We start from the raw sequence: 15,474 nt of genomic DNA on the forward strand, positions 1-15,474 counted from the left end.
ATATAGTGCTCCACGTTTGATGAAAACGACTGAGCAGCTGTTTTGGGAAATTACTGAGTCCTTTAAGAAAATAAAATCATGCATTTGTGAGGTGCTGTGAGTGGTGGTGGAAGATTTAAATAAGAGCCAATGGGATTGGGGCTCAACTGGAGTAGAGAACTCAGATCTTTTTAAGGGATTTTTCAAAAAATAAAACTGTAGTATAACATCAGCCTTCTTTTTTAAAGGCCATAATGACGCCACACAGGATTAGTGATACAAAAAGCCTTTGACAGTTTCATGAGTTCTTGCAAAGGCCTAAAATATTTCATAAAAATATTGAGGTTAAGGCCAAGGACAGAAAAGATGCAAAAAGGTGTTCCTAAGGGTACAAGCTGTCACTTTGTAGTTCAAAGTCATGTCTCTGCAGTGCTGACTGAGGTGAAGGCTACTCTACACTGGGGAGCCAGGATCACCTCCACTTCCTGCAGGCTGCTCTTGACATGTCCTGACTTTCTGTCTGTCCTTGATAATATGCACGTCAGGAAAAACCCACAAAATCTGAAAGAATTAGGCTTCTATTATCTGGAACTGACAGAAATGTGTTCAAGCAACTTCAACAAGAAGTAGAAAATAAGCTTTTGTTGTGTTAGTAGCCATGACTTTCACACTCTATACAAATGTCAACAAGCCCTTCTCAAGTTAGGGATAAATAGTATGTCTGTCAATAACATAACTAAATTCAGTAATGGATAAACAATATTTTATCTTTTCAGTGTGTCTGTAATTACATAGTGACTTGCCTCCTCAATATCATAACAAGATTGACTGTGATGCAGGAAATATGATACAAAACAGTGTCCTTGTTGTTTCATTTACATAGCAGATTTGTTTATTTCCCTGTCTGACAGCTTGATACCTGCTGCTTTCGACTCTCCATGCAATTACAGTACCAAAGAACAAAGTGTGCTTAGCAAGGAGAGTGACTCGTAGGAGGTGAGCAGCAGTTAAAAAGTTTGGGAGCTGTTGTGGAGGATTACAGGAGGCATGCAAGACCGTCGCCTGTCTGTCTGCAATGCAGTAGTCAGTGGTGCCTTGCAAAGAAAAAGTACACTATTGATTTGTTGAATTTGATTGCAAGGAAGGGAAGATATGCAGTCTTGGATCATGGGCCAAGTCCTGCCTTTGGGAATGATACTGGAACAACAGCTCTTGATCTGACAGAAAAAAGGTAGAATCAGCGATTCTAATCCAATACACTTTTAGTGAAATTCAGCAAATAGCTCCTGACGGCCTGCTAGCTGTCCATTTCCACTAAAGCAAATCCAATGTTCCTATACAGCCCTAGCTCTGTGAATGTGGCTTAAAGCAATCACACAACAGTATTACAACAAGCCTGTTCCACATTACCAAACTGAGACAAAACTTCCTATTGAAAACATTACTGGAACTTTGCAGAACTGTCTCAGAACAATTGGGTGGGCATTCTTAACCTCAGCCTAAACCATTATTGTTTATAGAAGTGTGATTGATTTACATCAACTACAGTTGTAAACAAAAGTTTATACTCACTTGTAAAGACCATGTCAGTAATGGCAGTCTTGAGTTTCCAATGCTTCCTATAATTCTTAATTTTCCATGATGAAAAGATTGAAAGAGAGTGTGAGGTCTTTAACCTCAAGACCACCAAACCTACCGTCCAACATGGTGGTGGCAGTATTATGCTCTGGGACTGTTTGGTGTCAGTGCATCTGATGCTTTACACAAAGTAAATGGAATAATGAAGGAGAAGAATTATCTCCATATCCTTTCAGAAAACCTAAAATCATCAGCCAGAAGGTTGGGTCTTCCAACAATACAATGGAAGTAAGACGCCAAACACGTCAGAAGTGGTAAAGAAATTAGTAAATCAGGCAAGAGTTTTGGTCTAAGACTGCCGTTCAGAAAGTTCAGACCTTATCCCCATCTAGAACCTGTGGACTGTGACGAAGAAACAATTGTGTTGAGAGGAGAGATCAAAGATGTAACCAGAAGCTCGTGGAAAGCACTTAATTAAAGTGAAAATGACCAAGAGACATTTAACCAAATATTAATAATGCCATATGTATATTTTTGACCCAGCAGATTTTGTCATATTTCCAGAAGATCTATGATACATTGAAGAAAGAACCAAAATGCATGATTGTCTTTTGTGACAAATACACATTTAAATTGTTCCATCATAGAAAACTGAGAGTTATAAGAATCATTGGAAGTGCATGGTCTTCACAAGTACATTTAAACTTTAGTTAACAACTGTACATCTGTCTTAGGAGCAGTGCTAACTGGTGTTCAGCTACTCTTCTGATTCTGACCTCTGAGTTTCAGGTGCTGAGTATCTTTGTTGAACACTAATCTCCATTTCTCGTATTGCTTTAATTTCCTGTCAACTCCCTACTGACACTATCTAATAAAAGTGTCCCAAAATGCTGCATATTACACACAAACAATACGGTGACCAGAATTTGAATCTGTCTGCAGATGTAAATATGACAATACATCATTTCTGCCTCCGGCTATTAACAGTTCTGCTGTCTATTCACACTCAGCCACCCGTAACCTCAGAGACAGCAACATTATTTTCTCATTTGAAAAAGCCAGTCTGCACTCTGCTCTCCATATGCTGAGCCGATCTGGTGAGAGACCGTTGTGTTCTAAGGTTTTGAATAAAAGATTTACAATGAATAATGTGACAAGCTAAGGAGATAATAACTGATTACTACATGCTATGATTTATATTACATTCCCAATCTGACACTTGTGCATATGATGTACTAAGCTGCTTAAAGAAAAAGTGAAAGTGCAAAGACAGCAGGAGCAGCATACCTCCTCTCATCAGTAGTGTGATCTTTCTAAAGGTCTAAATTGTGTGAAGAATTGATGAAGCTTCTTTACATCGGCTAATACGTTCGTATGATGAGACAGGCAGCTACAGTACAGTGAAACATTTTCATTCACCAACAAGATGGAGGCCTCTTGTGTGTGTCTGCATATCAGATTATGGAAAATCTGAGCTCTGCTTTTATCTCAACAGGTGTAATTTTCTTCTCCTCATCTTTGCCTTTTTCCTCTGTCTACATTTTCTACAAAGCAAAAAATGATTGAAAAGAAATCCAACAATAACACCCTTGTTATTCCACGGTGACTCCAATAATCTAAAGACAATACAAACACTGTAGAAAACACTCTTTCCACTAAAAGAACCCTGACTTTTAGAGTGTAAAGTCAATCTGTTTGCCTAAAGAAACAAATAAAACTTAAAGAGAAAACTACACACAAGGGTTGCACAGCTATGAAATATGAATCTTGATTGTGATTTTTGCTTCCCGGCATGAAATGAACATGAAAATATTGCAATACTGAGGCCTACAGTGCGAGCTGTGCTCACAGAAAACTCCACAGCATATGAAATTAAGTGCTTCCTAAACTAACAACCAGCCACCAGGGAGAGATCAAGATGTTTCATCATGCTGCTGCGCACACACGCCTGTAAATAGTTCCTGGAGGTTGCAGCTGCAGTTCTGAGTAAGAGAGTAATATACGATAGAAAGCAGATAGGAAAAATGAGAATAAATTGTCTGAGGCAGAAGTGACGTTAAGCAAGAATGAATCAATGATTGAGACTCCATGCCATGAAGCAACACAACTGACTTGTTCAACCACCTATAACACACCACAAAGTGCAGAATGATCAATGCATTGAGTTCAAGAAGAATACTGTCGCTCAAGTTACATCACCGTATCCCCGTCCTTCTCAAGAATCAGCTGAGACATCCACTATACACTGTCACTGTATCACGCAATGTGAAAGCAGTGGTTTGTCGATTTAAATTTGGGTAAAACATTTCGGAACAATGTGATTTATGTTTTCACCCTTAGAGATGTACTGTGATTAAAGACCAAAGTTATTTTGATGCAAAGATTTGGACAGTCGCAATGGAGTACAATAAAAAAAAAAAACATTGAATAATCATGATAAATAATTGCTATTATCATTTTGGTCACAATCATGAAGCCTTAGTATACACTCACCAAGTACCCATTTCTCTCAAACAGCCTCAGTTCTTGGTCTCATTTATTTCACAAGATGTTGGAAACATCCTTGGAGGTTCTGCTTCATGTGATTCATCACATTATTTGTCCTAATTGGCCTACTGCATAATCATGCTGAAAAATCCTCTGCTCTACCACATCCCAGAGGTGTTCAGTCTGTTTCACTACTGCTGACTGGGGAGGCCACTAAATTCCACTAAACTCATTTGTCAAACCGTTTTCAGGCGACGTTTGCTTTGTGAAATGGAGCTTTATCCCATCACAAGATGACAAGTTGTAGCCATAAAGCGATGCACATGGCCAGTAACAATACTCAGACAACCTGTGGCATTTGAACAATGATTGCTAGAACCAAGAAGCCCAAAGTGTGTCCACAAAACATTCCCCACACCATCACACCAGCAGCAACCTGGACTGCCGACGCCAGATTGGGATGCCACCATCTGAAACCTGAGCAGAGATGCAGATTTATTGGACGAGGGAAGATTTGCTCATCTTCAGTTATCTATTTTTGGTGGAATTGTGCTCACTGCAGCCTCATATTTCTGAACTCTACATGATCATCTGTAACTCGTCCATCATCCTGTGATGCTTCTCTACTTATCACAGTTACATCAGTATTTACTGTCTAATTTTTCCAAGTCAGTGTTATAGTAAATACTGACTAAGATCCATGCCATATTATGCTTGGTATACATTTTGTTGCTGGCTGAGGACCTCCATCGCATGTCAATCTACACCAATCTGGCATAACATTATGGCCAGCTGCCTAATATTGTGTTGGTACGCTTATGTGTTCATAAATGCTCTGAACCATTGGGCCTTGACCAGAGGACCTCTCAGAGTGTCCTATGGGATCTGACACCAGGACGTTGGCAGAGGATCTTTTGGCTACTCTGGACTGTGCAGTGGGGCGTCTAGGAATCAAACTTGTTCCACTGCATCCTGTTTCCTACATCAGAATGAGGTCTAGGAAGTTTGGAGGTCAAATCAACATCTTGGGCGATTGTCATGTTCCTCAAGATGTTGCTGATTTGTTTGATGTTTTTGCGATGTGGTGGGGTACATTTTGTTATATCATGTTATTCACTTCACCTGTCAGTGGTCATAATGTTGTGGTACGTGTTGTGTGGTGTTGGTGTAGCTTTCTCCTTTTGATTTATGTCAACCAAGAAACAAAAGCAAACAACCTTCCAATATTACACAACAAAGCTGATTCTGCACACTAGAAGAGGACGCCCATCCCTTTACATACGCAGTAGGAAAGTGATCCTCCATGTTTAATGGGAGGCCTGACTAGGTCACAGTAGAAATCCATTATCATTCTGGAGCAGATTTGACTTTCAGGACTTGGGCAGATGACAAGAGAACCTCAATCATGCAGATATCTTGAAATTCCCTTTCTGGAAAACATGCCCAACCATCAATTTACAAAAATCAAACCCTTGCTCATATCTCATACCGTTACATACAGGATAGGGGTCACTAGATATAACTTGTACATCAAGGACGTAATCTCCCTCTGGTTTCTGATCTGAAATGGTTGCATGTGATGAGCATCTGACACATGACAAGACGAATACATCATTATTTAAGGCCCCATGATTCTCAAATCGGCTGATGTAAGCAAACTGTGGGACAATATCCGTTCATCCCACAAGGGTGCGCATCAGTCAGCTAAGGTAGCACATCATATTGCCCCTTCAATCAAAAAACACACAACTCCCGTAAAATTTCTGAAAGGCTAATTGTGACTTTAATAAAATAAAGAAAGTAGTTACCATTTTGGTTCTATTGCCATGTCATACCAGAGCCAGAGTTTCTTGCCTTGCTGTCCAAAGCATAGTGGGCGAACATAGCACTGGATGGCTGGAGAATTTGGAGCTTCTACAGCATGTACAAATCAAAGCACTATGAATATATGAATTTAACTAGGAATTTTAAAGGTGTGGATACTGCCAAAAATCCTTACAAAGCCTCTCTTCAACACAAGAATTTGCTTTGTTGTTCTTTGTGTGTACAATCCACACAGTCACAAATTTTGGGCTGCCAAAGACTTGGACAGATGATGGAATTAACATCACATGGATAGGCAGAGACAGAAAGCATTACTTGGCCTTCAGACAGAAAACAAAGAAAGTTTAGCAATGTATCAGCACTTCTCTGTAAACTGTTTAGGAACGAGAAACAAAGGTAATCTGTGTCAGATTAGCTAACATGAACAATACTGAAGCGATTAATATTGGCCTTACAAATCCATATTAAAGACCTCTACAAAAATGTCTTCTAAATTTATTCTTGTGCAGAATTCATCAAGGTGAAGGATGTTCAAAAATGAACCTTTCACAGGTGTCTTTGTCTGCATGCTTTTTCTAAATCGGCCATGCAAAACTGGATTAGGATTTTAGGGTTTCGTATGACCATTGTGGTTCTTTTTAACCACTCGACAATCTTCTAAATGAAACTTTGATCAGCTGCATATAGATCTTTATCTGGTACATTTAGAATATATTTAGAAAAAAAGGTCACATCAGAATTAATAAAGTGAAACTAGATTTTAAAGATAAAAATCTTATTGACGGAGCTCTTTCAGCGTGTGTCTAGCAGAAAGAAATAGGTAGAATAGTTAAAGCTGTCTGACTATACAATAAAATGAATCACTAACTGGATTCATAGCACCACAACATAGTGTGGACATATAGGTGGAGATATACAAAGATTGCACTCACTGACATTTATTCAGTGCACGTGCAAAAAGCAAACACTGTTTTACAAAAGATCTACCACTCAAGTAGGAAGCAGAACTTAAGACAAGAAACATAAGAGTGAAATACGAACAAAGATCTGCAATCAGAACAGTAAAATCAATGCAACCAGGACCATCTAGACTACTGTGTAGTGCAGCTCCTGGGGAACCTGGAGACCTACATCCACATTCTATTCAATGGTCTTTAGCTCATCCACTAACACTATGAATACATTTTCTATGCAGTGATGGACAATAAACAACAGCACCTGAATACACCACTGGGCTGGAGCTTTTAATGGGAAAACGGATGATGATCTAAGGGTTGTGTCTCATCAGTTTACTCTCATTACAGCACAGTTCACTGAGCATTCTTACCCAGAAACTCATCTCTGATTTCATGCACCTCTTGCCACCCCAATCTCCATTACACATAGTGCTGCACTGCCATGGACGGGCCATCGAGAAGTTCAAGAATTTACCCGGTGTGCTGGTCTTTCTGGTTTTGATCCAACTACTGCATTTTACAGCCTATATTCAGATGTTCAATAGGTCACTTAAGCTGCTGCAACATGGCAATCTGTAACAGTAGGCAGCAGCTGCCAATACAGCTGAAAGTATCTAGCACCTACTGCCAAACACGAGGAGAGTAGCGAAGAGGCAGAAATTAACTTTACTAAATGTGCTTTGCAAACTGTGGGCTTTAATGCTGGAGTCCATTGAGGGTTTGACCATTGCCAATATTTCTACTGTCAGACTTTTAAATTGGTCCAGTGTTTAAAAAATAGACATCTATGTTGACTGTAAATGGGTTAAGTAAACAAATAGCTTTCCGGTAGATTACTCATCACTTCTTCTTTGAATTATAGCCCATGAGGCTGATAATGTTTGCTAGCCATCCCAGCAGTAAATATGATTCATTAATACTCTTGTTATCATCTAAACAAACAGGTGAGCATGGCTCTGAAGAATAAAAGCTGCAAATGGAGGAGGAGGGAGCAGGAACTGGCACAGATCCAATCAGAGGTGCACAACTGAATATTATTGTGTGACTGTGAAGCAAATCAGAACCAGTAAACAACATATTATTCATTTATATTATTACAATAAATAGATTGAATGTCAAGTGTGTTGCAATATTTTACACCTTTCTGACCATAAGGGTGAAACTGGGGTCAGGTGACCATTACAATAATATACTGCTCATTGTAAATACCCAGAACATACTGAACTCCATACAAAGTGCACCCAACAACCCTAAATCAAATCAATATTTGGCGTGAGCAAGCTAACTCTAAACCGAGTTCTCCAAGGTACATTTGCACACAGTTCCTCTGTGGATTTAGGCTCTCTCAGTGTCTTCTGCATCCATATATAATCCCAGACTGACTCCATAATATTGAGATCAGGGCTCCATGGGGATCAGACCATCTGTTGCAGGACTCCTTGCTCTGCTTGAATGAAGATAGTTTTCAATTAATCTGGCTGGAAGTTTGGTTTCTTCTGCAGCAGTGAGCTTGGGATGATTAGACACTCTCTAATGTTAATTTGTGATGGATAACAATCTATTTTTTTCCACAGTGTTGTATCTCAGATTAAGCATATACAGAATTTAAATTTCTTGCATGCAAAAAAAACAATACACTCAAATGGAATATTAGATCAAATGACCAAAAAAGCCCAACGCAGACTAGACATTCCACTTTTTCATATACTGTCACTATCAGTTATTGTGAAATGTGTTATGTTTACCTATGCGCTGTGCTGCTGATGGTGTGTCATTTTGTCACACCATGTTATGCTTTTGTTGTTTTCACATTTCATGTCCCTGGTAGCCCCCAAAGAGAACCAGGAAGAGAGAAGGATGTCAGTGGGGCCCACAGCCATAGCTGTCCATGATGTACTGCAAATACCGAAGTTTGATCACCAACTGACAAACAGCCAACAACCCCAGACCCTAAGGGGCTATAGCTTCTGAATTCTAGATCATTGGTGTTTCTCTACAATAGATTTACACAGACTCATTCAAAGATACTGACAAATCTGCAATTGGTTAAAAAGGTTTACATTTACTTACTGCTGTTAGTTTTAAGACTAAATAGTGCCTGTTCAGAAATAACATGGAGACCTTGAAATGGATGCATAAAATATGCAAATAAGAAGTGAGGCGGGTGAGACAGCGAGGCGCCAAACAGTAAAGTGCTGCAGAGCACCTACCTTAGGCCTTTTTCAGACATGCCACATGTACCATTGCAAATCTCATTCATCTTTTTAAGTAAAGGCACTGTGTCATTTGGACATAGGTCATTTTTGCACCAACATGCCTCATGGTTTCATTTAGATATACCCACCACAGTGATAGAAAGAATCCCAGTATTCAACCTGCAGATGGCTGCTGTGTAACAAATCATTCTTCTCCAGCTTGTAAACTCTTTGTGTGACAGCTCTCCTATATGATGTGAAGAAAAGTAGTGTGACCTGCCGTTAGATCCTGACCTGGAAAGAGTTTCTGTCCATTTTGGGGTTAATTTATAATCACTACTTAATAAAGTTACTGGCACATGCATTAACGTCCATAAATTCACTTAATTCTCTTGCTTTGGAGGTGCTCATATGGATTATGCTGTTGGGTAATTAAACTCCAGAAAACTCGGATTACATCAGTTATTGGTGAGTGTACCTAATCTGAACTCATAGTCTCAGTTTTCTTTGAAGTAAAGTTACATTTTTATGTACATTTTAGCTTGTAGCCAAGTTAGGGACGTCAGCAGCCCAGAAGCCTATCATGGAAATGATCAGTATCAGCACAACCCTATACTCAATCCCTTCTTTATCCCTATTGTGACACAGAAACATGAATAATAATGCAACAACATTTAGCAGATGTTCTACTGAGACACAGAATCGCTGTTCTACTTTTTCCTAGCCTAATTTAATGCTCATTCATTGGCTTGAGGTCATCAAGTCTCATACAAGTCTCTATCACAGTGCTCCTTTACTTGATGACCTCCGATCTTGCTCTCAGCTTGCTAATAAGGCCGTGCCTGCCTGCTCTGGTAATTTTACAGCTAAAACAATACTTTATGTGACTAGGATGTAGTAGCAGGTGTAAGCAAAAACTAAATATTAAATGACTTGGATCAGATCAAGAGCAAAAAGAACAAAAAGAAAAATCTTGATCAGGACATCCCTCAGCCAAACTAATGTAACATTTCAGAGCAAAGATAAAGAGAAGGTATTTTGTGAGTTTGGCGAGCAAATTGTCTTTTGTGCTTCTGTGATGTTTTTGGACCAATACTGGATTTACACTGTGGAAAAAAAACTTCTCCATTTTACCTCACACAACTCCATAACTTGCCTGTATCTCTAAGTGAGTCACTATGAGGAAAGAATGGCTTCACCCTCAATGGAAACTATTCTGCAGTAGTGTTGCTCTAATCTCATTAATCTGCTCATTTTACAGGTTAGTCGCTTAAATCCCAGTTTTTGAGAAGAAATGTAGTGGAGATTTATTTAGCAAACAGATGGAAGTTTGTTTTGAGTGGTGCAGATAGCTTAATCCCCTGCTGTGATTGGGAAGAATGATACTGCCATTGTCTCCAGATCTCCGGCACACTCCTGAGCCTTATCTGTAATAACTCAGCCAAGAGGGAAACAACCTGCTGCAGAAATGTGGACCGATCCTACAGAGTGCCTTAATACAGTGCAGCTGCTGAAAGATACAGCAAGACAAGTCAAGAACAAGACATAAACATTGCTTTAAGCTAGAGTCTATCTCTGAGGCCAAGGGGCTCACAACAGAACTGGGAAGTTTATCCATCATAAAGACATTTTCAGAACTCTGTCAATGTCAACAATCACGTGTGATGTTTGTGCCAGAGCTATCTGAGAGCGATATATAAGGAAACTCTCTAGTCAGTTTCTGTTATCTTAAACGCATGAATTTATTGAGCCTATGAAACAGCAGAGAATCTTCTCAAAATTATTCATACCCATGCAAAATTTAGATTTAGACTGAATGTCCATTTAGTTTTTTCTTTTTCAGAAAGGCACTGGTGTATGATTTGGTTTATGAAACCAATCATATGACTGGGATTCGTCATCTGATAACCAAAAAAAAATGGAGTAGAAGCTTGTTCTGACCATGTCTTTCAATCCTTAACTGTTTGGCCATTGGGACATTTCGTTTCATCCCCATGGTCAAGATTTGTGGTGGTAATTTAGTCTTTTTTAGGGTGTCCATGGGCCAGGCGACCTTGTCAAAGAGAATGGCATAATAAGAAAAAATGACCAAATAAAGATTTTGGTGGAAAACTTGACCTTGTGCAGCTTTGAAACTTCAAACAAGATTAACAGAAAACAATACTACCATTTTGCGGAGGGCCATGAGTCTACACCTGAATCCCACTGAGAATTTATCGAGGAACTGAAGACTAAAGTGATGGCAAGGAAAGAAGGCAAGGAAAGAAAAATAGTCCAAAAGAAACGTTTAATGCATAATTCCCTCCTGTTTGATTAAATATTTATTTTGTATTGAAATTACTGAACTGAAGAGCTGTTTCTGAAGGACTAGTGTACTCCAGGAAAGTGCCTTCGAACAGCAAATAGCACATATTTAAGCAGTGTGGCTATTGTTTGTGTGTCATCTGGAAAATTAATTGATCGTGAGTTGACATACATCAGGATCTGTCTGAGTCACCTCACGAGATGACAGTGATTGACTGAACACATCTTTTCACAGTAGTTAATCAAAGTAGACAGCACGAAGGGGAATGGAAGATTAACAGTCTACACTGAAGCTAAATATGGATACTACAGCAGTAGTACAATATCTGCTTGGGTTTGGTGAATCTCTGCAGGGATCCCTGATGCTACAGTTTTAATAAATTTCCATTTCTCAGAAACAGAAAGTTCCAGTCTTTCTAAGCTGTTGTTGCTTATTCACCAGCAGCACCTTCAACCTCACTTTTTGACAAGTGCTGCAAGTAGGACCATAGCTGCCATTAAGGACTATGTGGTCCTGACTTCTGTACTGTTTTGCAATTAAAATTCAAATAAATTAAAATGTAAACATTAATTAGCTAGTTTCCGTATTTTAATCTGAATGCTGGTCCTCTTTAGCGTGTGTTTATTTGGCTCTGCCCTCTCAGATTTACTTCGCCTGCTGAAATCATACCTGCATCCAGAGCACATCGACTTTTTTTAACCCTCTATAGAGATAAATTCACATATGGCAAACACAGTTCAAGCGGATGAGGCATACAACAAATCCTTTATAATAAATGCCAGAAAACACCAGTCCAGGTCTCCTTTTCTGATCATTCACCCGTAGACCTTTGACAGGATGACAAATAATACCATTGTATGGTGGAACAGTTCTATGGTTAAGGTTTGGTTGGGTTCATGGGCCAAAACAGATTGGTTAAGGTTAAGCAACATTGTGATTTCAGTTGAAATTACTACCTTCTTACAGAATAATTATTCCCCATTAAGATAGCTATTGTGGCTCTAACTTGGCACTCTCTGCAATGTGGAAACAAGTACTTCCACATAACAGCATACAGACAGTCATATTGTACCACCTATGTGGTTTTACATGGTTTTCTGGAAATTTCATGGCATATTAACCCTGTAGACTATTATGAAGATGGTTGAAAGTCATTTCAGTTACCTGACTAAATGAAATGGTAGAGGATGGGTGCAGAAAGAAAACAGGACATCCTTAAAGCCAATGTACCTCTGGGAACTGTTGGGGTTTCTGCAGCCACTTCTCTGCTGCCTACTGAGAAGGACAACTTTTACTGCAAAGATCGGCAGACTTGCAAAATCTCTATGTGTTCATGAATGACAATAAGCCCAGCGGTAGGATGGCAGTCCTCATGTTATAGTTCCACAGCTGGGGCTTGTGATAACTGCACACCCAATCACTGATCCCTCAGAAAAGAATTTTAACTTCTACATCCACTAGAGGGCCTAAACACTCAAAGAGAACCATATGTTTTGGATTTTCTGCAAACATTAATGTACTTCTTCTACAGGAAAGTCTTTCTATGCACACTAATAATTAGAAACTGTTTATCCTTACCTTCATTGACTGGTTAAATAAAGGCAAACTGTCAGTAAGTGAAGTATGAAAGAAATAGTCCTGGTAGCCTCATCTACCTCCTCATTGTGCCTTTCTATCTGGCTGACACACACTTTCCATTCGAGCCAGTTCACTCAGCACTAGAATGACCATTCAGCTCTACTTCGTACCTCCCTGACCTCAGTCTGCCATGATCCTACATTCATTATATTCCAGCCGATATTCTTTCAACAAAACATGAATAAGAAGTGGCAACTGTAGATATATCAAACTACAGACAACAACAAACAAACATATCACTGCTCCTGAAATACTAAATCCACTGAAGACATTTAGGGTTTTTTTGCTTTGTTTCCGGGATTTTTTAACAATCTAGGGAGAGTTCTGCTTTTTAAAATGACAAACTGTTCCCAGAATAGACTCAGCATGTTTGAAAATGGCCACTTTTGAGCTGACAATATTTACATGAATAAGCAACTTTGACTTCCTTAAGATTAATAATATTGTTACTGTGCACCTTTAATTGTACACGAAAAACCAAAAGAAGCCTATCTTTTGGGACTTTAAGATCACTAAAAAAAAAACAGATGAGCAAAAAAAAGAAAAATCCTAATAATTACATTTTTTTCCAGATTGTGGAGGGAAGGGGACTTAATCTCAGTGTTTCTGATATCCTGGCTGCATCTCTGGCTTCTATGAATAATGACTTTCATTAGCTACTGGCTCATCTATCAACTGATTCTTAAATTACCTGTTTAGCCTCTAAAATGTCAGAATGAAAGTGAAAATAGCATGCAAGAATATATCTTTAAAAGGCTTGTTTCATATGAGCATCAATCCAAAACTCGAAGAACTTAGATAAAATTCAAGCAACACATTTTCTGTTGATTGACTAATTGATTAGGCTGATTCCTGCATTTTTCCACTGCTAAATCTATTATTATTATTACTTAATATAAAATAGAACAAAGTGCTGAAAAGTGTTGCTTTTTCTAATTTTGCATCCCAACCTGAAGCTATTCATGCAGATTTTGACACTGTCATGAATGAAATCTGTCATAAACAAGATCATCATCACTCAAATTGTAATTTATGGCATCATAGGTCTTGTTTGTGGACAGCAGCTGCGCGATTTTTCCTAAAACAGTGGAGAGTGAGCCAGTGAAAGGCAGCTGCAGGAGTAAACTGACAGTATCAGGCTTGTTTTTATGAATTACAGTGGAGGAGCAGCAGGCTGGTTGCTGACAGACAGGGAGGGCACCTGTAGCAGCACATCAACGCACCGTTCTCCACTAAATCCACTCATTAAACACGCTGCAAACCCCCAGAGGCTCCAAGTTTACTTCACTCACCATTGATGTTCAGTCACCAAAACCTTCTTTCACCTCATCTTCTCCTCTTCGTGTTTTAGGCACAAAAAAGATGCAATGTCTGTCTCCTGTTGCACAAACCGGCAGCTCTCTTTACATGATGCACAAACAGTAAAAAAAAAAAAAAAATAAACTTGTTGTATCCGGCGGAAATATTCGGCGTGAAGAGTCACCTGCTCTTCATCCGTCTGTGGAAAGCGACCACGAGAACTTCCTCAGCCAGTTTCCTCCACACCGCTGCTGTTCGTCTCTTCTACTGCCGAGGCTGGCGTCACTCTGCTGCTGCCTTCAGGTCCTGTCGGAATTTTAACTTCTCTGCACACTTAATGAGTCCACAGCGTAGTAAATAGCCCCAATGTGATGTTTGTAATTCAGAGGATATTTATTCACCAACAAGTAGTTTCCATTTCTATTCTGCTGCAGAAAAAACAGGTCTATGAAGGGGCAGTAGCCACTTTCTTTACAGGTATAATATGAAACATAACATTAGAATGTCTTAAACAAAACTAGATAACTGTTAAATGTGTAGAATGGTCTGAATACATCTAATTATGCTGAAACAGCTCTGTATAGAATGACGTTACTGTATCTCATTTTGCTGAAGGATCTCTATAAGATCTCTGTAACATGGTCTGACTGTATCTTGAGAAGGAAAAATTACTCTCTTTCCCCTTAATGAGGTATTTCCTTGCAGCTGTTAGTTGAAGACATCCCAGAATATCATGCAGGTGGCATCTGTCAACTACAGTCACCTTAAATCAAGTTGTAGAACCTATAGATCACCTCAATTTATCCTACAGGTTACCATCTTTGACCTCTGTTCCTATTTGCTTATCCCAAACTGAGGCTGTAAGCATGTTTAGGCCTTTCTGTGCTTAATATGGCTCTGAGAAAGGCAGATGCTACGAAGACAAATGCTGTAGCAAAAACATGACTTGGTTAAGATTAGATACTGTTTAGTCTGATATCACAGAGTAGACAAGTTGTCTCTGTATTGGGCCGTAACCTAAATACAACATTCCTTCCAACTCAATATATACCCAAGGTTGAAGAGAATCCTCAGAATTGATGCTGCCAGCGCTCACATCACTGTGTTGCTCACTGTGTCATTTCTCCTGATATCAGTAAACCTTATTCTCAACATAAGCCATCTGAGTCTCCAGAGTGTCTCTGAATCTGCTTCCTCGTTCATCTCTCAACAT

The 15,474-nt window shown here is 39.2% G+C and overlaps 1 protein-coding gene across 1 annotated transcript in view; it reads right to left on the minus strand.

Annotated features, from left to right (window-relative positions):
* The window catches only part of LOC111572594 (5-hydroxytryptamine receptor 1E), a 38,654-nt gene extending 24,123 nt beyond the window's left edge, over nt 1-14,531 (minus strand). The window contains exon 1 of the mRNA XM_023276330.3: nt 14,255-14,531. The gene's annotated coding sequence lies outside the window, so the exon portion shown is untranslated. The remainder of the gene's footprint in view (nt 1-14,254) is intronic.
* Nucleotides 14,532-15,474: the final 943 nt, after the last annotated feature.

The sequence above is a fragment of the Amphiprion ocellaris genome, chromosome 12, assembly GCF_022539595.1.
Source record: "Amphiprion ocellaris isolate individual 3 ecotype Okinawa chromosome 12, ASM2253959v1, whole genome shotgun sequence".
NCBI lineage: Eukaryota > Metazoa > Chordata > Actinopteri > Pomacentridae > Amphiprion > Amphiprion ocellaris.